The sequence below is a fragment of the Callorhinchus milii genome, unplaced genomic scaffold (assembly GCF_018977255.1).
Source record: "Callorhinchus milii isolate IMCB2004 unplaced genomic scaffold, IMCB_Cmil_1.0 Scaffold5, whole genome shotgun sequence".
Taxonomy (NCBI): domain Eukaryota; kingdom Metazoa; phylum Chordata; class Chondrichthyes; order Chimaeriformes; family Callorhinchidae; genus Callorhinchus; species Callorhinchus milii.
This window is the reverse complement of record NW_024704746.1, coordinates 45,927,227-45,951,329: the sequence shown is the minus strand read 5'-3', so window position 1 is coordinate 45,951,329 and position 24,103 is coordinate 45,927,227. Positions and strand designations below refer to the sequence as shown.

General features: G+C 40.2%; 1 long non-coding RNA gene across 2 annotated transcripts in view; it reads left to right on the top strand.

Moving 5' to 3' along the window:
* The first annotated feature begins 4,100 nt into the window (after nt 1-4,100).
* The window catches only part of LOC103179407, a 137,022-nt gene continuing 117,019 nt past the window's right edge, over nt 4,101-24,103 (top strand). For both annotated transcript variants that reach the window (XR_006085134.1, XR_006085133.1), the window contains exons 1-2: nt 4,101-4,290; nt 5,326-5,455. This is a non-coding gene — a long non-coding RNA (uncharacterized LOC103179407). The remainder of the gene's footprint in view (nt 4,291-5,325; nt 5,456-24,103) is intronic.

Sequence of the window (24,103 nt, the reverse complement as noted above, 5' to 3'; positions counted from 1 at the left end):
CCACTGCACTCCTCGGCTCTGTGTCGTCTCGCAAGGTGAAATAATTTCGTGCACCAGACCAGATAGAGCAGAAATAAAAGGTGTGCATGATTGACAACGGTTTAACTGGAGTGACTATACAAAGGTGCTCTCTGGGCACTCTGCAGTATTGTATAAGCAGTGGTGTCTGGGAACAGTGCTCCTCACAACAAATTAGGATTGCTGGCTTCCCCTTTCCACACCTGCAGCGGACTTGAAAGTTACTTACAACAAATAATGCACCGTGAACAGGCTACGTGGAAACATGTGTTGAGATAATTTAAAACAAATTCTAAGACAGCTTTCTAATTCTGTCCGTGCGTCAAGAACAAAGTAAAGCAACTGCATAATAATCGCACCGCAGTTCAGACTTGCAATTCGCAATTTTGCTTTTTTTTTAGAAATAGCATTTGCATTTGCAGATGACGCAAAAAAGGGAGCTAAAATAGTTCCCATCCGTGAAACAGGAAGAATTGTAGACGTATTAAGTGTTTTAGCTAATGAGGTGTGACCTTCAGTTGAGCATTGCCAGGATTTCGCTGGAAAAGCTCCTTCATAGACTTGAAAACAAAACGAATTGTGAAGCATCTTATCAGGTCCATAGCTCTAAAAAGCCTTCGCAGATAATTACTGTCAAGTGCAGTAATTGTTGTAGGCAAATGAGAGATCAATGCGCTAGCAAGGTCCTACAAACAGCAATGAAGGGAATGATCAATTCACCTGTAGTATTATTGGCCAGAATACCCCGAGGAACTTCTTTCGCTATTCAGATCGTGTCTGGGATCTTTAACTTTCACCACTCGTGTAGAGCCATGTTTCTCTGGTTTAAGAATGGGGCAGATGCTCGCCTGACAGCTCATCAATGTGCTTTCATTGCTGACGGCCATACGGAACGAGCTTTCCCAGATATAGTTAAGATCCTAGTTCAGAGACGATGGCCGTAAATTGTGTTCATGTTGCTGGTGCCTTGGATTCCAGCACCATATGTAAACGAGTGAGATTCCAGCCGACAAGCCACCTCAGGCTAGTTTAGAACCAGTTCAAGTATACTGTAAACTAAATCCAGCAGAACAAATTGTGAAATACTGCAAAAAGCTGCTAAATGACTGAAGCAGATAAAGGAAAAATAAATATAAGACGGGAGTAAGAAGTGGAACAACTTGCATTTATAGAATGCCATTCATCTAAAACAATGTTTCAGTGTGCACACTTTAGTAAGAAAAGGGCACCACAGCATTCAACGAGTAGTGGCAAAAACGGGGTGTGGGAGTCCAGAGGCTCGACATCCCACCGTGTTTTAGCCTGTAAGATCTTGTTTTAAAAATTAAGATTTTGCATAATTTGACAATCCTTGAATTCAGTCTTAATTTAGAAGCCAGTTCCTTTTAATGCATTTAGTCTTCCCCCTAACGTATGCCGTTATTCATACGTTGTGTGGTCTTCTCTACAATGTGGAGTTGTTTATCTGAAACTGAAACTCTCGAATCAAATAGTGTGCATTTGGAAATCACCCTTCTGCACGAATGTTGTCTGTTTAGAATGATGAAAATGTGACTCTCTCTCTCTCTCTCTCTGTTCCTGCAATGTTATTCAGTTTGACTCATTCGGCAGCACCCTTTCCTCTCATGTTAAAATATTGTACCAAACGCAGCTGAAACATTCGTCAGCTCCCGCCTCGACTACTCAAATGCCCTTCTCGCCGGTCTCCCCAGCACCTCTATCCACAACATCAACCTAATCAAAAACTCTATTGACTGCACACTCACCCACATTAAACTTCACACCCCCATCACACCAGCTCCAGCCAGGCTCCACTTGCTCCCTACCTCTGAATTTCAAAATCCTCACCCTTGTCTACAAATCCCTTCATGCCCTGGCACCTCCCTAACCCTCCAACCTAACTTACTCCACTACCTCCACTCAACTGGCTCCAGCCTCTTGCTTGTCCCTCGTGCCCTCCGTTCCACCATTGATGGCCGCACTTTCAGCCTTCATGCCTCAAACCTCTGGAATACTCTTCCTCTATCCCCCCACCTTGCCCCCTCCTTCCCCGTTGTCAGGTCACACTTGCAGTCCTTCCTATTTGGCCGTGCCTGGGGTCACCATCTCACGGCTCAGCATCACTCTCTACCACTGTCGAGCGCTCTGGGATGCTAAGGAGAGATTCCAGTTGCACATTTTCAGGTCCACTTTACAGATCAGATTACACTATTTAAAAAGAGAAGGAAGTATCTTCCCAGTGAATTTGCCAACAGACCTCGGGATTAAATGGTCATTCAGCTCATGGCAATTTACAGGGGCATGTTAGTTAAAGCTTGCAAACATAGCCACTACACTAATAATTATTTACAAAAGTGTTGAGATGTTTGGATGTGATGGGCACAATAAAAATGCAAGTTGATTCTTTCTGTGTTGTTCACTCTCTGTCCTCTATGCCTGCCAATGCTGATTTTTGTACTCATACCCCTCTAAATCACAAGATTAGTTTGGATGAAGAAGGCCTCGCAGTCTTACGATTTCTCCCTCCCCCCAACACAGCATCAAGTTTTTAAAAAAATAAATCTATTGTCCTGGCCTCAACCACCTTTCCTAATAACCTGTTACAGGTATTGATTAGCCTCTAGGTTAAGAAAAACTTACTGATATCGATCCTGAAATTGTCCTTTACAACTATTAAACCTAAATCGTGTTCTTCTGTCTTGATATATCCTATTGTTGCAGTACTCAGTGTGCGTGTGCTCCGTTTGAAGCAATCTATGTGTCGTGAGAAATACTCAGTGTGCTGTTGCCCTGTGTGTAAACCTCACTGCATACAGTGCTGTGTGTCTTTGCCCTGCATTGCTGTATGCAGTGCTCAGTGTGTTTACACAACACAACATTCACTGTATGCTGTGCTCAGTGTGTCAACACAATAAAAACACTCACTGTATGCAGTGCTCAGTGTGTCAACACAACACAACATTCACTGTATGCAGTGCTCAGTGTGTCAACACAATAAAAACACTCACTGTATGCAGTGCTCAGTGTGTTTACACAACACAACATTCACTATATGCAGTGCTCAGTGTGTCAACACAATAAAAACACTCACTGTATGCAGTGCTCAGTGTGTCAACACAACATTCACGTATGTAGTGCTCAACATGCTATGCCCTGCAGCATTCACTGTATGCAGTGCTCAGTGTGCTGTGCCCTGCACTGCAACACTCACTGTATGCAGTGCTCAAGTGCGCCTGTGTCCTCTGTGCAATGCAGTGTTTCAAACAGTGAGTGGGGAGCCTGTGCTGTGCTGACGTTGCTGAGCCCGTGCCTGCTATTGGCGGGGTCCGCGGTGGGGACGGGGCCAAAAGCGGTTCCATCCGTTTCCGCTTCTCAGGTGAGCAAGAACCGGACAAAGAAGAGACTTGAAATCACAAAATGGCGCCGTGTTCAGCTCCGTCCCCCCCCCCCTCTCTCTCTCCTCCTCCCCCCTCTCCCGGGAACTGCAGATTGCCAACAACCACTTGAATAAAAGTTTGGGAAATAATTATCTTTGGGAGAAACCCCCCACACACACACACAGTTTCTCTCTCTCTCCCCAGAAAAAAAACGAGAGAGAGAGCGACAGGGACAAGTCAAGTTTACGTTTAAGAGCCACAAATGCGGGCACAACACATCGGCGATATTACACTGCTCCCCCCCCCCAAAAAAAAGGAAGGACGGAAGGGGTGGTGGTGGGGAGTCAAACAATCACTGCCTTTTCTCACTACAAGGTCAGGCATTTACACAAGTTTTAGCAAAAAAGACAGAAATTTGCAAAATACTTTTATTGCGACATCAAATGGGAACCAGTTCCCACCCCCCCAGAAAAAATTTTTTTTATATATATTTTAACAGAATTCTTGAGTGTTCAGACAGACAGAGAGAGAGAAAACACTGCGTTTTAATTTTTTTTAAAAAGGGTGGTGGGGGGGGGAACCTGCCTCTGATCTGCTTGTGGAGCTGAGAGCTGTCTCTCTCTCTCTCTCTCTCTTCCCACACCAACCACCAACCACCCCTCAAACCGGCGCCATTTTTCGTGGAGGGAGAAAATAACCCGGGAAGGAGGGAGGGAGGGGGAAGGGAAAAAAAAATCCAAGTTCAAGTTCAAGTCGGACGGATTTTGCCAGAGCGAGAGAGAGAGAGAGAGAGAGAGACAGAAAAAAAAGAGGGAGGGAGGGAAAATTAATGAGAAAGAAAGGCAGCCACAATTGAGAGAAAGTACGCCAACTTACCGAGGCAGCACGTTGAAGGGTATATTTTTTTTTCCGTAGGAAAGCTCTCGTTTCACCTTCGGCGGTGAGAGAGTTTGTGTGTGTGTGTGTGTCTCTCTCTCTCTCTCTCTGCCCTTGGAGTACGGGTGAAACATAAAAGAAATAAAAGTTTTTTTTTTGGTAGGGGTTGGGGAGGGGGGGGGGTCTCTCTCTCTCTCTCTCTCTATCTACACACACACACTCTCTCTTCTTTCTCTCCCTCTCTCCCCCCCTCTCTCGCTCGCTCTCTCTGTGTGTGTGTGTGTGTGTGTGTCGCTCCTCACTCTCCAACCGGCGCCATGTTCAAGAACAACAAAGTCAAGTTCAAGCTCAGCGCTGGCAGCTTCTGCAACAAAACACACACACACAAACTATCGCAACAGGTTCAAACTTTTTTTTTCGTGTGTGCGTGTGTGTGTGTGTGTGCAAATGTCATCTTTCCATACTCCCGAAGAGAACACGCGCCCTGTGTGTGTGTGTGTGTTTTTTTTGTGTGTTTGGTTTGGTTTGGGGGTTTTATTTATTTTATTTTTTTGGGGGGGGAGGGAGGGAGGGAGGTGGGGAAGTATCTCTTTTCAAGCTTCTTTGCATAACTTTCTGTCCGCCAACTACGAAATATTTTTTTAAAAATCAAGTCGTTGGTGTTGGTATCATTAAGAAACGACCCCCCCCCACCCTCCACCCCCCCTCCTCCTCCCCCCCCACCACCACCACCGCACACTTTTTTTTTACGACGGGGAAACGTGTTTATTTGAGCAAAAGTTTTATTTTTGGGGGGGGTTAAAAAAAAATCTTTTTCCTCACATGTGTATGTGTATATATATATATATATTATATATATATAGAAATATACGGTAAACAAACTTGGTTGGAAACGCAGTGGCTGAAGTTTACAATGGCACAAGAAGTGGATGTGGAAATAAATGCCTGAGCTCAAGAGGCAGAGAGAGGAGAGGAGAGGAGGGGATGAGGTGAAATGGAAGCTCCCGGTGAGGAATGTTTAATGTTGTTTCCCCTCTGAACTTTATTTTTAAAGATACATTGTGTCGGTGAGAGGAAGCGCTGAGGGGGAACAGGAGCTTCCGAGACCTGTTTCCTGAGACAAACACCGTCGAAGAAAACACTGAACTGAAGCCCACGCACACGGTCCCAACCACAGAAGGAAGGTGCGTGAATTTGTTTCCTCCACCAAATCTCTATTTCAATCTGTGAGCTGTGTTTATATATATCTATATAGATATATACTTTTTTTTAAAAAAAAGTGCTAAAAAGAGCAAGTCCCGTCATTCAAAAACAGGGGGTTTGAGACGCGCTTTTCAATCCGTTTTGGTGCAGATTTACTTTCCGATCGATTGCAACAATTTGTTAATGAGTGGGAGTGGGAGTGGTGTGTGTGTGTGTGTGTGGGGATACATCAGGAGATACATCAGGAGATACGATTTAGTTTGGGATGATTTTTAAGAATATATTACCCTCTGGTGTGTTTGTCACTGGGAAAGCCACACTGCTATAAACAGGACAGGAACAATGATCGAGGCTTCAATTTATTCAGATGAGATTACAACAAATGTATTGCAATAAACTGTTTCAATCGACGAGATAAATGTGTATTTTAAGTGTGTAATTACACAGCAATTAACTCTATTGAACAATGTATGTGCGAACGTATAAAAGTATAATATCCTATACTTTTTAGGGCACACAATTCCAGGTTTGTATTAATTCAGGATACAAATCTGAGAGGTTCTTCTGACCTTTTAAAAACAACAAGATTTTTACCTTTTTTGGTAAATTAATTCTACCACGATTGGAGCACCTATGTATGCTTTTTGTATATGAAATCAAACGATTCAGTGAGGCTGTGAATATAAAGATGTATCTTTATATACAGTATTTTAGTTTCAGAGAAGTATTTTCCTTAGTGTGTTGAAAAGATCAATATATTGTAAAACAGTCTTTACATTCAGTTGGTGTAAGGAAATACCTAATATAAATGTTTCATTTTGAAAATATTTGAAACTTATGTACATGTACATAAACAATATTTATTCCCATTTGAGCTATTTTTACATTTTTAATCCAATACTTTTGCTCCGAAAACACAATTTTGTACTATAATTTTTCTTTTGTACTGTCCTTTCACTGTATAAATTATAAAATAGTGGATGTCTATGGATACACCAGCATTGCCACTCCTCATAGATTGACGTATTTTGGGTGCCTTTTGTGAGGGTGGGCTGAGTTTCTTATATTTTATTGAAACAAAGCGTTAATGAGAGGCATTCCTGAACCTATTCAACAATTTAACTCATATCTAGCAAACCTAATATTCAGGGCAGATGGCAAAGTTGCCTTTACAGGAGGTGAGAATTGAACCAAAATTGAGTTCAGTCACTTAGCCACTGGATTTGTGTATAATGCTCCTTTTGAACTATTTTGGTGAGAGACAACTTACATGTTTCGGTGTCTTCTCTACTTTTTGCACATCAGGCAGAGCTGGAATCAGAAATGACTGGCAACAAATGGTGGTGTAAAACTGCTCTTTTTCAACACAGTGTTATATTTTAAAAAAGTATTCATTTAAAATGGAAGATTTTGATCTAATGAGGAGTGTTTTTATTTTAATTGTTATATTACTTATAATATTAACATCATGCTTCTGATTGTGTGCCTGTGAGAGAGGATCACAATTTTGTTATTTNAAAAAATTCAGATCAAACTTATTGTTACCCAGTGATTAATAAAAGATATTGACTGCTTAAATTAATTTTTTGTCAAAATAATAACTATCACTGGTCATAATTATTGCCAGTATCAGCACATGTAACATTGACTCCCATTGTATTGTGGATACCATAACACAAATACACATTTTATGTATCAATACAACAAATCACAACCAGAGAGTAGCACAGTCCCTGCAAAGTACCTAAAAGGATTTTGTAGCACAGAATTAAAATAAAATTTCTGAGTGTTCATATTATTTTTCACAAATCTTGTGGTAGTGGTTCACTCAGTTAAAATGCATGATTTAGAATTGAAGCATGAAATTTACAAACTAGCATGCCTCAAGCACTCGGGTCATTGATATCCGATCAGCAAATTCTGATCTGCAACTAAGTAGGCTATGGTTCTAAAGTTCCTTATCAAGTTATATTTTACATGCAATTGATACAAGTAATTCTGTACAAAAAAAGAAATTATTCTAAATATTTAAGCAAGTTTTTGTTTAACGTGCATGTGGGTTTACTAAGAGGAGTGCACCATGCCAGCAGAAACATAATTATTTCAGCAGTTGAAGACCAATTAAGATATTGTATTCAGACATAAGTATTGCCAACTGGGATATGGAGATTATTATGTTCTCTACATTTAAAAGAAGGTCTTTTGTGTGAAACAAATAGCAATGCAGGGGCACAAAAGAATTTGGAATGAAACATTCAGAATAATTGTTAGGCATTTTTGAATGATTTTAATTCCTGCTTTCTAACAAACCTGCTGCCAACCATCTCTTATCCTGGACTTAATAAATTGTCGTCAGCACTGACGTCTGCCAGTGCTGTTCTTTAGTCAGTTGCTTGGCTCTGCATGAGGGTGACCTGGCTTTGGGATTTCTTTACTCTTCTCTGTGACAATAAAAGGCACTAGGAATTTATCACACAGGAATATTGCAAGCATGAACCCACATCCTCCCATTTCTGTTATACTCGATAATCTTTTTGACCACCAGAATAGAAGCTTCATTGATGGCACTCAGAGAATGTGTACTTCAACATTGTAGAATTAAGCAAATTTAAATTGTACAAAACATACTGAAAAATTATTAGAGAACTTGTGCCAGTCCTATGCAATTTTCCTGTTGAAACAGCACAGATCCTTCAGATGAATGCTCTTTTAAGATTCATAATAACAATTTTGTTAAGCAATTGGAGACTATATGGGAGGGATTGCCTTAGATTAACTGCAGTATATCTGCACTTGGTCTAAAGTAATCTTTGAATATAATTCATACCACCCCTAGATAAGGTTAATTATGCACTGCATTCAGACATTTGTTACATGACATTATTCAATCTACAACTAATGATAACTAAACAACTCAATGTATTTGCTTGAAAAAAACAATTAGGGTACATTCAGACATGGTAGAAAGTGGAAAATATATGAATCTGTTTAAAATTGCTCATACCTTGGTCTAAGACACAGCTGACATTACTTACTGTATTGATGGCATTCCTTGATAAATTGTCTGGGAATTATTGGATATGAGCCCTTTCTCTTCTGGGATGTGTGCACTCCATTCCAACCATCTATCGCTGGAATTTCCATGTGTAGGTGGGATGCAGAGAATTCTCAGCTTGGTTTGGATACTCTTAAGCATGGTGTTGGGTTTATGCCTGTGTCAGACGGATGGCTGCCTGCCCCCCAAAAGTGTCCCAAGCTATTCAGGATCTAAGAATGCTTGATGCTGATGACGAAAGTGGAAAAATGTGTTGACATCCACAAAATGCAAAGAAATCACCAAAAATATCACTCAATAATTATTTTGTTTAAGCAGTAATATAAAATCACTAACAATAAGTTTTTGATTGTGAAAATAAAATGACCTGGCGCACTCTTGCATACAAAGCAGACCTCATATGTGGTAAGTTTTGACATCCTGGCCATATTTAACAAAGATCACGGGTCTCAAATGACACTGCTGGATGTTGCTTATTATCTTTCTCATGAGTAAAGGCAGATCTAGCACTCTTTACTCTGGTCTGGGTGATATACGTCCACACAGAAGCAGAAAAGAACGTGGTTTCACTGTTGGTTTTGATTTGCATGCTTGTAATGGAATATCACTTATAGAGCACCACTTATATAAATTTGACCAGGTTAACTAAACTATCTGGCTTACTGCAGCATGTTCTGCATATCTACTTTTTTTTGTCAAGCAGTGCATTAGTTTCAGTGTTCAATTAATATCATCTATTTCAATGCAACACAAGAGTTAATCTGCCTATTTGTATTTCAAACTATTCAGTTATTCAAGTGGGGCTTGTTCACGTTTTTTTTAAAGAAAGAGGCATCCCTTCCTTGGAATAAATCTGCCAGGTACATAGAAACACTTTGCAACTATCTTTGGATAAAAGAATAATGGTCACACTTTGGGAAGCGAGGGCACACAAGAGGTTTAGGTGAATTCTGAATTGCACCAGTGTTGCCTCTGCATGTTTTCTGAACCCCAAAGTGCATTATCTTTGAAATAAGTCTCAGCTTGTACTATAAAAGCAGTTGTCCAATTCAACCCAGTTTTATTTCTCTTTCAGACGTTTCTTGTTGCCGGCAGGACTGCTATGGGCTGCAGACTTCTGCGGTCAAAGCACATAATTTGAATTGAACTCGTGTCTGATTTTCTTTCAGTGCACGTTCCAAGGGAATAACCTATCCCATGTATGGAATAGATAGATGTAACAGATGCTCTATTTTTATATATAATTACTTATATGGTAAATTATGTTCTGAGTTCCTCATGTACGTTGCTTGTTAAATTGACCAAGGATTAAGATCAGGGACAAGATGCCTCAAGCAGAGTGCGTTGATATTAATCCAAGGTCACTGTAACCAGAAAAAAAGTAGAGTAACATATTTATTCCAGATCTACAGTATATTAATGTTAAACTGTTAGCTGTCAAAAGTAGTTTTTGTAATTTTCTAGTTTATTTTGTCCTTGTCCCACACCATTTCCCAGTTACCAACCAGCCAGGATTCTCTGGATTGACCAAGAATGACCGTAACGATAAGAGGCCTTCATCTGCCTCAGAAACGGAATGTTCCTGTATTCTGTGATCAATGACTGCTGCCATCACTATTGCTCATCACTCCCTCTCTCTGGCACTTAGTGTTAGATTTGAGTTGTGAAGCTTTACTTTCTTCATTGTAAGTGAACTTGCTCCAAAATCCACAGTTGTTACAGAGCAATTTCAATAATGCTATGGGAGGTGGGTAAGCTCTACCTCCCACAGTATACATTTAACAGTGACTGGAGAAAGAGGACACAGTGCCAACTCTTAAGTTAGATGAGTCCTCTTGAAGAAAATTGACAAGTTGATGTGGTAAAATTATTCATGAAAAAGCTTGAAAAGTGAAGGGGCACAAGTTAGAAATTAAGTTCTGGAATAAGGCAGAAGTTAGGCAAAACTTTTTTTGCACAAAGGTCAATGGGCTCATGGAATAAATTACCAGAGCAAACATATAGTGTAAAGTGGTTTCAGGAAACAACTGAGTGTGTTTCTGGAAAGAGAATGGATTGAAAAGGGTAAGTTGTGAAAGCAAATAGGTTGTTAGATCAGTCAGAACGACACAGGCTTGTTGGGCCTATTGACTTTTTTCTGTTTGTTGCTGTGTACTGGGGTAAAACAGAGCCTTGTCCATTACGTTAGATCTGTATTGTTCTGAGCCTGGGCACAACATGCTGAGCCAGCGTATGACTACCGACCAGCGTGTGAATGCCTCATCAACTTTTTAATGTTAGTGAGGAGCTGGCTCTTTGCTTACATTAACACATCTAAGGGTAAAAAAGAGGCTCCTACAGAACTTTATGAATTTTAGCATCCAAGTTCACGAACATTGCAGTTGTGCTGCAGCAGATGCAAAGTCATCGTAGTTTGAGACTACCTCCTCAAAATGGTCTTACACTGCTTCAGGTAAAACTACATTCCTCAAATTAAATGAGAGACATACCACAGATATATCACAGAGTTTTATTGTGGTGGTTCTATTTGGAGTAACAAAATGGCAGAAAAAGCCAATGATCTTGGAGAACCTGATTCCTTCAACAACAACAACAACAAGATTACATTTGTATAGCGCCTTTCACGTTGGGAGGACGTCCTAAGGTGCTGGACAGAGTACAGCATTTCAGACCTGAGCTGGGGTTGGGGGGGTAAGGGAGGGGAGGAGAAGGGGGTGGCTGATGGCATGGTCGAAGAGGAGGGTTTTCAGGCGGAACTTGAAGGAGGCTAAGGAAGAGACGAGGTGGAGTGACTGGGGGATGAAATTCCAGAGATTGGGGGCAGAGAGGCTGAAGGCTCTCCCGCCAATGGTGGGGCAGGTGGGTCGGGGGACGTGGAGCAGGCCGGAGCCGGCTGAGCGGAGGGAACGGGCGGATTGGTAGGGGATTAGGAGATCGCAGAGTTAGGGTGGGGCGAGTCCATGGAGGGCTTTGTATGTGAGGACCAGGATCTTGAACTGGATCCTCTGAAGGATAGGGAGCCAGTGGAGTCGAGCGAGAGTGGGGAGATGGGGTCACGGAGTTTGGTGCGGGAGAGGACACGGGCTGCAGAGTTCTGGATTATCTGCAGCCCGTGGAGGGAGGAGTTGGGAAGGCTGACAAGCAGGGGTTTGCATAGTTGAACCTGGAGGTGATGAAGGCATGAACAAGAGTTTCAGCGGCCTGAGGCGTGAGGTAGTGGCGGAGTTGGGCGATATTACGGATGTGAGGGAAGGCAGAGCGGGTCATGGCTTGAATGTGGGGGAGAAAAGACAGTTGAGGGTCGAACAAGACACCTAGGTTCCTGACTGGCTTGGTGAGTTGTAGTGTGCAACCATGGAGGTTGATGTTGCCTGAGGTGCTGAGGCGCTGGCCTGAGCCAATCAGGAGGGCCTCAGTCTTGTTCACATTCAACTGTAGGAAATTTGCCCTCATCCAGGACTTGAGGCAGAAAGATTGAGCTGGGTGTCATCCGCATGCATGTGGAAGTTGATCCCATGTCTGCAGATGATGTCACCAAGGGGAGTATGTAGATATTAAAGAGGACAATTGCCTCCAGGCACTGACCTCAAACAAAAACACAGGTGTACCCTAAATTAAGCAAGTGCTGGGTGGCAAAGACTGGTAACAATATGACCAAGTGGAAACAGAGAAATAACCCTAGATGTGAATGTGGAGAGCCTAGACCAGTGCTGGCCAACCTGTGGCCTACATCAAGAAGCTGCCCCTGAATGTTCGCACTAGTCTAGGATTAAGATTTCCTCACCCACCGGTTACTTTTGTGATCTGAGTAGCAAAAGTATAGCAACTCCAAATAGTGTCTTTGTGCGTCAATGTGAGCTTCTTTTTATTTCGCTTGTTTCCATCAAGTTTTATGAAGTAACCCAAATTATGCATGATTTCTGGCTCAGTGTTTGAATTTTTTTTTCTGCAGAGTTTGTCAGAGCTAGACTGGAGCTTGTTAGATTGCAGATAACCACACAGGATGTCCCATGAGGATATTGGTGAAGGTCTTCAAAGGGAATTCTGAGACGTGTTATGGCCACATGTAACAATTACAAGTGCAAGTTACACATGACAGCCTTTCTCAAAATCCAAATATCATTTGTAATATATTCTGTTTTGTATAAGGTACTTTATACTACATTCTGATGCATGACTTACATCACTGCTAGCTTCACTTAGGCAAACTTGGGACTGCCATTCACAATGAGAGCGGAAGATGGGAGGAAAGTTATTAGTTGTTTAACCTTTTTATGTTAACTTAAGTTGGAACAATGAATATATGGGTGTGATCGGAATGTATGGATACTTGTTGATTCCTTTGCAAGTTGTGATTCTTCTGAGAAGGTGACGTGACATCTAAACCCAAAGAGCTAAGCTCATGTAACTCCTTAGGATCCTATAGACTTTAAAATTTGATTGTTACTTTGAGAGCCACTATTGTTTGTTTTGACAATATGAACTGTACATTTTATGAAGTTGGTTTATATTCAGTGTGCTTGTTTGGCACTGTCTGTTTGCTCTGTGTCACCAATACCTGATTATATTCGCTTTGATTTAACAGTTGGAATATTGTAACTGGAAGGATTACCGAGGCATAAGCTAGATATAATTACTTAGAATTGTTGTGGCTTGTGTGTAGTCAGCTTGTGTGTAGTCAGCTTCCCTATCTCAAAAGGATGTTAAAATTATTAAAGATCCTGTGGCACTTTACGGAAATTGAGGTTTCTGTCAGTGTCCTGGTCATCACATCCTCCTGACAAATTAACCATTGACCTCATTGCTTTTATATTTTAAAGTGGATGACCATGTGGAAATACTCAACACGGGTTTTGTTTGAGGCTTGTGCACACATTTCTGAGATATTGGTGTAGTGTGCATTTTATTGATTTCCTTAAAATACACCATGTGTAGTTCAGCAGTAATGAAGGAAATCAGGGAACTCCATCCTGCCTATTGGTAGTATACGTTGGCTAATAAAAGTATGCTGTTGTTAGGCATACTTTTGCAATCGATGGGAGGTTGTTTTTGTCCTGTTATTTTTGTCTCATCTGAGACAAATTCATCATTATCCAGGGTTTTATCAATGAGACACACTGTGTCCTTCGGTGGAATGTTTGTTCTTAATGATACCAGTTTGAAGGAGATTATTACTTCATCATCTTCAAGTTTTGTTTATTTTATTGTGCAGTCAGCTAAATCTTTTTGGTTCTTGGCACAGTCCTGGGGGTTTGCTTTTTGTACTTTCTCAGGACGGCCTGCCATGGCTTTTGAAAGGTTTATGCGATACTGTCCCTGTATATAAAACCGATTGGTCAGAGCTGTGATTTACTTTTTGGTAAACAGCACTGATGAATTGCATGGAATGTAATTTATCACTTTAGCAATGTTGCCTTTGCCTAGTTTATTGGCAAATGCAAGATCAGAATAGAAATAAGAAAAGGCTGTTCTACCCATGAAATTCCCTCCAATTCACTGCTTCGTTCAAATGCATTCCAGAAAGATAATTCTGGTTTAATTCTTCCCACTTTTGCTCAGTTGGTAGATTCTCACTTCTGTGTCAGAGGTTGTGTTTTTAACTCCACGTTGGGACATGGACTCATAGTATTAGTTTACACTCTAATGCAGAGCTGAAGGAGTGCTGCATGGTTGGAAATGCCATCTTTAAATTGATGTCCCATCTCCCTGTTTTCAGGTGGATGTTAAATATCTTGTGGAATTTTTCAAAAAAGAGCAAGGAGTCCTGCCTAAAAAAAATCCTCTAGCATTATTGGTTAGTCGAGGCAAGGCTGCTTGAGGGAACCTGCTGGTACAAATATCTGCCACATTTGCCTGCAAAACCAGTCACCACCAATTTGTTTTTCTTTCACACTGCCAGGCCTGTGTTGTTCCAATCCTTTCCTAAGCAGCAAAGTTCAAACACCCTCCCTCTATCCCTATGCCTTGCCCCCTCTCTCCCCTTTTTCAAGTCCCGCCTGTAGACCTTCCTCTTCGACTGTGCTTCCGGCTACCTCCAACCCCCACCCCCTCAGCTTGGAGTCAGACTCTGCTACAGTTAAGCGCTCTAAGATGTTACTCTGCGTGGAGGATACAACATAACAACAACAAAATTGTGTACAAAATATAAGTACAAGTTGTTGTTCATTTTAGAAAGTAAAAAAAAATATTCTCCCCCACTCCCCCGGTAGACTCCCACCTGGGAGCCAATCTGTCAACATTTGTCTGCTTCGCCAGACTAGCTACTAGAAGAAGACTTTATTTGTGAAATTTAGTTCAAAATGGGTCAAGACCCACAGTTTAGAGCACCTTCACAAGCTGGAAAATAGTAGGAGAAAAGAGATTAATCAAGAAATAATGTTTAGTTGTTGCCATGCTTGGAAAGTAGAAGAAAGAGAAGACTGAGGGCCAACTGTCAAAAAGCACCACTGATTTGTGAAGGATATTCAAGGGCACTATGAGATTTGTAGTGCAGGAGTCTGAATTGGCCAAGTCTGAAATGGCCTTATTTACGCCGGTGTTGGGTGTGGAATGTCTTTGCATCAGCCCATGGCAAGACCTGAGAATGCTTATTGAGCAGTTCCTCTCTTTTGACCAGGAATGATTTGAAGAGCTCATATTTTAGGGATAACTATCTGGTTGGATGCAAAGGTCACCACCAAAATCCACTGGTGATGCTTTTAGATAATAGTGAACTTCCAAAACATCATAAGGAATATGACCCCTGTTTTCTTGGGGACTTATACAAACAATTTTTACTTGCAGATAGCAAAGAAATACATTTAATACTTCAAATTTATACTTTAATAATTTTTTTCACCCACAGGCCAGCATGTGGAAATGAAGTATTTGTTTTGAGGAAGAAAACTGACAGCACAGGCTGAGTTTGGACTCAAGACTCAAGCCAAATATGTCTTAATTTATCATGTTCACTCTAATCCATATGAACCCAGACTTTGCCAACTCACTAAACCAGTCATTCAATTTATCTTACATAAATCCTCAAGGCAAAAATATGGGGCATTTTTTGTCTCAGATGATTATAACTTTTGATGTACATAATTCATGTACATCAAAAGTTATAATCATCTGAGACAAAAAATGATTTCATATGTGCTTGTGAAGTCCACAAATAGTACAGTTAGTAGTATATATTGTATTTAAAGGGCTTTTATGAATTGGGATTTTTTAAGGGGAAATAAGTATTGAATGGTGAGTGCTGATGACATCATTGGTGGAATTGTTTGGGAGGAGTTTGTGAGTCTGACAGTGTGGTGTGAGAGAGCTGAATGAATGCCAGCAGAGAGACGGTCATTAACAGGGTGCTTCAGCGATGGTGTCATTTCAACTGTCTCATTTATTTCAGCTCTGCTGCACCATTAAACTCAATAACTCTTCTCAGTAGCTCCCTGTTGTCATAGTACTTAATGTTTAAACAAATGCATTCAAGGGAAAAAAAATGGACAGGAAGAAAAGACATAGTTAATTGTTATTCTTTGTTGCAGTTTGAAGGCGCTGCAATGGTGCCATTCTCTTTCTAAGTTTCAGTGCTATTTCCCAAGAACCTGTACTTCCATTGTCTGGGAATGCTGGCATTGGGGCCTCATCATGAATATGACCTTAGATTACCACCATTTGTTCCCCCATCTCTCTGCAGGCACGGGAAGAGAAGGTGAAGGTAATCTTTAATGAGTTCTGTAGGTTGCACCTAGTTCCCACATGTGCAGGGTAGAAATGAGATGCAAATAATGCAATGCATTGCAGCATGATGGTGATGCAAACTGGCATTGTATTGGTTGTGCCTGTGACTGTCTGGCAATGTGATCAGCTGGCAAAGAATAAATCTGCTGCCCATTCTTTCATTTTGCTCTCTTTTCTATTCTGTTGTTTTTTATTTTGATTCGTTGATTGAGTTTGACGATTTGTCACTGTTTACTCTTGTTAAATTCAGACTCGCACTGTAATGTTTTTGTCTCTAGTTACATGTCTATGCATAATCAGCAACAATTAATTAGGATTTTGTTGAATAATTCATTAGCTTCTGCTAAGCCGTGGATTTTCCGTTTTTTTCTCTTCAAAACTTGTACATTTAAAAAGCTCAGTTCTCAGGATGTGCAAAGTTGCCAACCTACAATGGCCAATTTTATTGGAACTTGTGCACATCAGAAATACAGTAGCTAAATTATTATTTGGATCAAGGTAGAAAGGACAGCACTCATGTTACAACTGCAAGGGTAGAAAGACAAGAAAAAGAATAGCCTTTAAATCTTCCTGTGCATAATATTGTAAATTATAATGTTTCTTTGGTTTCTATTACAGTTCTGAGACATTTGTTTTTGAAAATACCAGATGTAGTAAATTGCAAAACATCCGGAGATGTTACAAAGTTGTATTTTTAAAAAAAGATCAGAGGAATATAAACGTGTTTAATATTGTAAACATTCTTGAACTGTAAATTCTGATCTTGACTTCATAGGAAAATGTCAAACTGAGGGTTGAAGGGGATTTGAAGGTTCACCGAGTGCTGACAGGTACTTTAGATTTATGTTAATATGTTACAGATTACTAAGTGTGAATTACTTGGAGAATCAACTCTGAAAGTATCTGGGAGATGCAATTTATTGATATAATAGGATAATTTTCCTGAATCAAATCACTTCATTCCCTCGTACCTCCCTACCTATCCGACCTGCTTACTCCCCGCTTCACCGCCCGCTGCCTCCACTCGGCTGGCTCCGGCCTCCTTTTTGTCCGTTGTGCCTCCGTTCCATCATCGATGGTCGTGCCTTTAGACATTATGCCCTGAAACTCTGTAACTCTCCCTCAATCACTTTGCCTTGCCCCCTCCCTCCCCACCTTCAAGTCCCACTGAGAGACTTTTCTTTTTGATCGTGCTTCCCACTCCCCTTGGCTCGTTGTCAAACTCCGCCATTATGAAGCTCTCCGGGACGCTACCCCATGTGGGGCACTGTATAAATGCAAGTTGTTGTTTTTGAATGCTAGCTACATTCATGGGGAAATATAACAAAGCTGCCACCTGTATCAGTGTATTGTGCCTGCTCAGTGCCATTCAAGTTTCAGTTGTGTGATAGCATACAGAACTACACACAGGATAAATGCAATGATATTTCACTGAATTTGCAAGACCTTTAATACACAGTAATTCTAAATACTGTATTTAATATGTAAAATAACTATTATAACAATAATAATGCTTGCATTTGGTTTAGCATATCGTTGAGATGTCTCAAAGAGCTTCACAGAATATACTGTAAAGTGAATTGACTGAGTATTTTGTGGGCAAAACGCGGCAGCCAAGTGCACACAGCAGTGTCCCACAAACCATCATGGGTTGAGTGACCAAATTATTATTATTTTTTTAAGTGATTATTACCCTCTAGAAAGTGATTTGCCAATCGACTAACAACTGGGTTCCTACTTACAGCTGGGTAAACAGAGGCAAGAATAGTAAGAACACTTGCCTTAATTTTCACTTTGCCCGGGAATCGAACCCGGATCCTCTCGCTCAAGAGGTGAGTGCTCTAACTACTATACTAAAAGACTCCACTCTTATCCTGTGAGGAGGACACTTTTATTTCTTATAATAATATTAATCCTTGCCTTTGATAGCGCCTTATCACATCTTTGATATGTCTCAAAGCGCTTCACAGAATATACCGTAAAGTGAATTGCCTGTATATTTTGTGGATGAAACGTGGCAGTTAATTGCACACAGCAGTGTCCAACAAACCGTCGTGGATTAAAGTAACCAATTTATTATTATTTTTTGAAGGAATTATTACCCCTGGATAAGCAATCCACCAATTAACTATCAACCAGGTTCCTACTTACTGCTAGGTAAGCAGAGGCGTGTTGAATAAGGAAACTTACCCAATATTTCGCCCTGCCGGGAATCAAACCCAGGTAATTTGCTTGCGAGGCAAGAGCTCTAACCACTGAGCTACAGGACTGTACAGTATTTCTAAGATAGCAGACTTTTAGAGTCTTAAAGGATTGTAAAGTCCCATTGATTTATTAAGATTGGTGCTCTACTAATCCTGATGGACCAGAGTCCTGCATTGGTGAATTCCTTCACACCACGATTTACACAGAAACCAAAGGCGAGAGTGTCATGTATAGCATTCATCTGTTCAGGGTGGAGCACCCTGCATTTTGTTAGATTGATTTCTTGGAGTTTGTTTAATAACCTTGGGGTGGGGGAAAAGTCAGGGTAAAATCTCAGAGAATTTTATCCTCTGGGATGTTTCCCAGTCTCTTCGTTCTGAGGAAATAGATGTTAATATTTGCATACCATGACAGAGCAAAATGATGAGTGAATTGAATGTTTTTATCTTATTATTTACCCCTCTTATATGGTGAGAATATGTGGATCCTGAGCAAGTGCTTTGTGCGCTTTGGGTTTGTTTTGCTCACTTTTAGCTGGTCAAAATTTAAAAAAAACTTTTGCCAGTCTTCTTAATTTATTAACAAATAAAAGGTACACATTAACTAAAAGTAACTTAAATGTTAAGTACCTTGTTATGTTGCCTTATTCAGTGCCATATATGGGATGGTGATGCACAAATTGCCCCTCCTGGCTTGCTGAAGCGTACATTGTTCTTGAAGTTGGGTCTGTGAAATATGCTTTCCCTTTTGTATTCCACCCTGTTCTTTGGGACCAAGTACCTTTGGAACAATGCCAGATTGGTTTCAAGGGCAGTTGACCTGTTCACCTGCTCTAACTTTCAGTGATGCTTTCTTAAAAAGAACTCCGTTCCCTGCTTGCAAGTGATTTGCAGTTCGAAAGCCAAATCATAGTTATTTCTTTGTTTCTGCTCGGATAGTGAAGGTAAGTAAAATTCTGATCTTGTTTTGTTAAATGGTCATTTTGACGTGTTGCTCTCATTTGCTACTGTACATAATGTACAACCTAGCAAATGGAAATGAATGGGTCCAAGCTAATTTAGCGAATCTGAGTGAGGGGCTATGTGGCTCAAACAATTGATATTGTCTCCAAGATATTTTATTCCTACTGCAGTCCACAAGATCCAGACACAGTTCTTATAAGAAACTGGGATACACCTATACAAAAGCTATAAATAGTTATTGTCCGTCAATTTAATAGTTGCATAAAGCAAAAGATTTAATGGATTTTTTTCAATGACTTTTTTTGAAACAAATGTGTCCTGAGAAATGCAAAAATCCCTTGCCAGATTCAGGGTTTTCAAGCAAATCAATCCAATGTTTCAGAATAAGTAAAAAACATGTTTATTCATTGATTTTGTTCAGCGATTAATAAACAAAAAAAGCAAAGGAAAATTGTACTGGATTTTACAATACTGGATTTTACAATTTATAAGGTTTCAAAACTCACTTCCTCAAGTTCTGCAGCTCCTCAGACTCCTCAGAATCCAGTAGTTCTGGCTGGTGAATAGTTTTTTAACAGCCTAGTTGGCCTGCATACCACATGCTCAGCTTGTTTTTTTAAAATAAATACTTGCAGAACTTGATATCTAGAAGCGTTTCTCTTATGCCATGAGGATTGTTCCTCCTGTGCAGGTTTGTTCCCATGCACAATATTTGGATTAAAAAAAACGTGAACAAGGTTTGGATAATCCAATATCTCTGCACGTTTATTTGTGATACGATACAGTGTCTTGCTCTTAAGGATTATTTATCCTGACTGTTCAGCGCTTTGGGATGTCCTTTCCGACGTGAAAGGTGCTCCATGTAATTTTGTTGTTGTTGTTATTCCTATCCCATGCTTTTTTTTGTGACTGAACAATGCTTGGAGTTTTATTTAATACATTAAAGGTTACACAATTTGGCAAGTCTTGGTAATGTTGCAAATCATGTTTTGATTGTACTTAACAAACTCGGAGATACACGTACATTATAGATTTTGCAGAGGTCTGTATATTGCTACTTTATTGACCATTGAAGGCATTGTGAGCTTTCCTGGTCTGATTCGTTCAAAGGATAAAGAGATGTTTAATTTCTGGGAATGAGTGGGTTCAGGCTTCCATATCCTCTTAAGTTTGGAAGTCGTTCATGTTGGGTCTTTTCTGTTTGTGTTGGGGAACCAGGAGAGGAGGATCCTGCAGTGGCAGTTCTGGAGTAAACCTTCAGAAAGCGGCCCACACCTCTCAGTGCTCCACTCCAGACAGTCTGTGCATTACCTGTTCTAACTGGCAGATGTGCCACAGGTGCTTGACCCAAATGTTTGCTGTAGAATTGTACCACATCTGATACACGCTAAGAGCAAGACTTGTGTGAATTTGTGGGCAGCAGGGGTTCCTTTCTTAGTTGGCAATAGGATAAGATTGCATGGGCTCAGATCCAGGAGAGACTTTAAATTCAGATTGCAGTTTTGTAGAAGAACAGGGAGTGTTGGGTTGTCCTCTCTTATTCAAATTCATTAAAAAAAAGGTGAACTGGCCATTTATTGTCTTGCTATTTGTAGGATATTGCTGATACCAATTAGCTGTCACTACTTTTTAAAAAAGCACTGCATTATGGGAATCTCTTTGAAACATTTTGAAATAATAAACTGCAACAGTCATTTTTATCATTTAACCTCACCATTGGACGGTACTTTATTCCCAAAGCCTCTTTTCAGACAACATATTCTATTTTTTCTGACAGAAAATATATCAGAAAAAATAATGAAGGTGCTGCTTGATTGGGTGCAAATAATGCTCTAATATGGTATATTGACTAAGAATAGAACACATGGGAATGCTCCAAAACAGAAACTATGTGCACAAGACCACTTGGTTATTAAGAGCATATGTATAAAAATGAATAATGGAGAAATCTGACATAGTTACGACCCAAAGCATGAAACATGCTCACTTTGCAAAGTGAGCATTTCCTCCTTGAACTTTAGAGTGTTAGGGCTGGGTTTCTGGACTTCCAATAATAAATGTAGAGCAACTTAAAATATTGCAAATGTTCATTTTATGAAGTCTCCCTGTTTCAAGATTTGTTTCTGAAGGTTATATGCACTTCCTAATGCAAACCACTGTTCAGTTAAGATAAATAAGTTTTGTGTAATGATTCTTGCTGAACCATTTAACTATAATCATCCAGTTCTTGGCTAGGTTAATGCAGACCTGTTTAAATGCTTTTCCCAATGGTAAAATCTGTTCATGCAAGAATGAGAGTTCTGCCTTATTTCCCAATGGAAATAATGATATCCCCAGGAACTATGTCTTTGTTCTGAATGGTTAGAAGTGAATTATTGATCTCCAGCATACAGAGTATATTGTTTATTCAACTCAGAAGAAAAGATCAAAATCTGTTTTAAATGTGAAACAATTAGATATTAAATTCTCTACCAAAGTTGAGTTTCTCTGTTTCTCAATCACAAATCCCCTACAAAGTCTTTCTGAAATTCATTACAGATTTTTATGCTGTTTCATTGGTTAAAACTGAAGACAACTTAATTGAATGTTGATACATATCAAATATATTTTCAGTCAATGCACAGAGGCTCTGACATTCCGTTCCTATTTTACTCTCACAGAAACTGTGCATAGCCCAACAATCTCCTTCTCGTGAGATGGTGCGATGGTTGGGTAGACTACGGCAGACAATATCCCATATCTTTGGAACAAATAAACGTTTTTTGCACCCATAAATTTTACCATTTTTACATTCACATTCAATCATTGAGTGTCATTCAAAGAAGATGACCGTCTAATCAACAGTTCTATCATGGGGTCAGTGTACCTGCCTTTCTTCCCTTGTTTAGCTGTTAATGATATTGTTGCATTTGAACAAGGAGAGGGGTGGAGGGGAGTTGTCTTGCATCGTAATCACAAGTGAGATGATTTAAATTTTACATACCAGTGTAAAAGCTCCTACTGGTGTAGCTGGACCCATAAAGAAAAGTACTGACCAACTAGTGACTATCTTTCTTGGAGGGGAAGGTGGTGGGGGTGCGGGGAGGGGGGGTGCGGGAGGAGGTAAGTGGGATCTCCTTGGAGCTGAACTGGCTCCAAAGTGACATTCTTGGCAATGGAATGTTGGAATTGAGTCACTCCTCTGTGGCAGTCTTGGTAGTCAGGTTTCTGAGCCAATCGGGTCTGCAGTACTCCAGGACACTGCTGACGACAGAACAGCCAGTCTGGCCTCATTGGTAGGACTTGGAAGGGCAGGCCCGTCACTGGGTCTGCTAAACAGTTTTAGCTGGTTAAATTCCAGCAGTATCCCAATGCACGCTCTGGAGGACCCAAGCTTTGGCTCTTGCCAGCCTGTGCCTTATATTCTGGAATTAGGTAAGCAGGGTACATCCCTCCAGGGAGAGAGTGCGCAGTCCATTCCAACATATGGGAATTTCCATGTGTAGGTAGGGTGCATGGAACTCTCAGTTTGGGTTGATACTCGTTAGCATGGTGATAGGTTTGCGCATGTTTCAGACAACCAGCTAACCAAACAAAATCAGAAGCAAAATGTTCATAATGTGTACTGGAGTTGTCACTTCAAAATCATCAATTGTCACACATCAAAAACCACATAGTGTATTGGCTGGCAGTATTTTTACAAAATAGTTTGAATTGTTGAAAAGTAGTACCCTGATCTTAAGGTTCATACAATGGTTTGTTTGGAATGCCATCTGTTTATTGATGTGTGATCTTTCCCGGGTATCCATTAGCCATTATGTCATCCCTCCCAATGTTATCATTCAATGTAACCAGAACCCTACAAAACAGTCACTTATCTCTCCCAGTTGTATTCACTGACCATGATATTTGCCTTCACATGGGAGCATAATAAAGCAGTAAATGAGAAAAGGCCACTCAGCACGTCAAACTCAAAGGTTGGCAAGCTTCCATCACAAGTGGTATCAATAAAATTTTTGACAATTTGAATCCGAGAAATCTGTGAATTGTCCAGTGTAACATTACTTTGGGGGCTAGTCTTCATATATTTGTTACTAATCCCCGAGATTCCCTTAGTACTCAGCTTTCATTATCAGAGGCCGGCACCTTTAAGCAAATACAAGGGCTAGGTTTACTTTTAGAAGGCTCCCAAGATTTGTAGATGATCCCTTATGATACACAGTAACTACATTTAATAGTATATCCTATGAAGCACTTTGAGATGCCCTCCTGCTGTGAAAGGCACTATATCAAATGCAAGAATTATTTATTATTATTAGATCATATCCGGCCCTGACTATCACTTAAATTGAAAGGATGAGTTTTGTTGATTCCAATTTGGTTGGATTCACAGGTTTCCATATATGACTTTCATGGAATGTAAAAATTTAACAATAAACATTACATTTGTTAGTCGTGCACTTCTGTCTATGGAAGTTAATTCTTCTCTGCTGCCTTTTCTGGCAATGAGTGTAATGACAGACATTAGTACCTAGACGTGCCATTACTTAGTGCATGGTGATGTTACAAGCAATTGTGACATATTACTGGAATATAATCTGCATGAATTACTTCATGGAAACAACACTGATCCGTAGATTAAATTTAACAGATGCTGCACGTTATGTGGACATCACAAAATATACCACAGATGTTTCCAATAAAAAGTT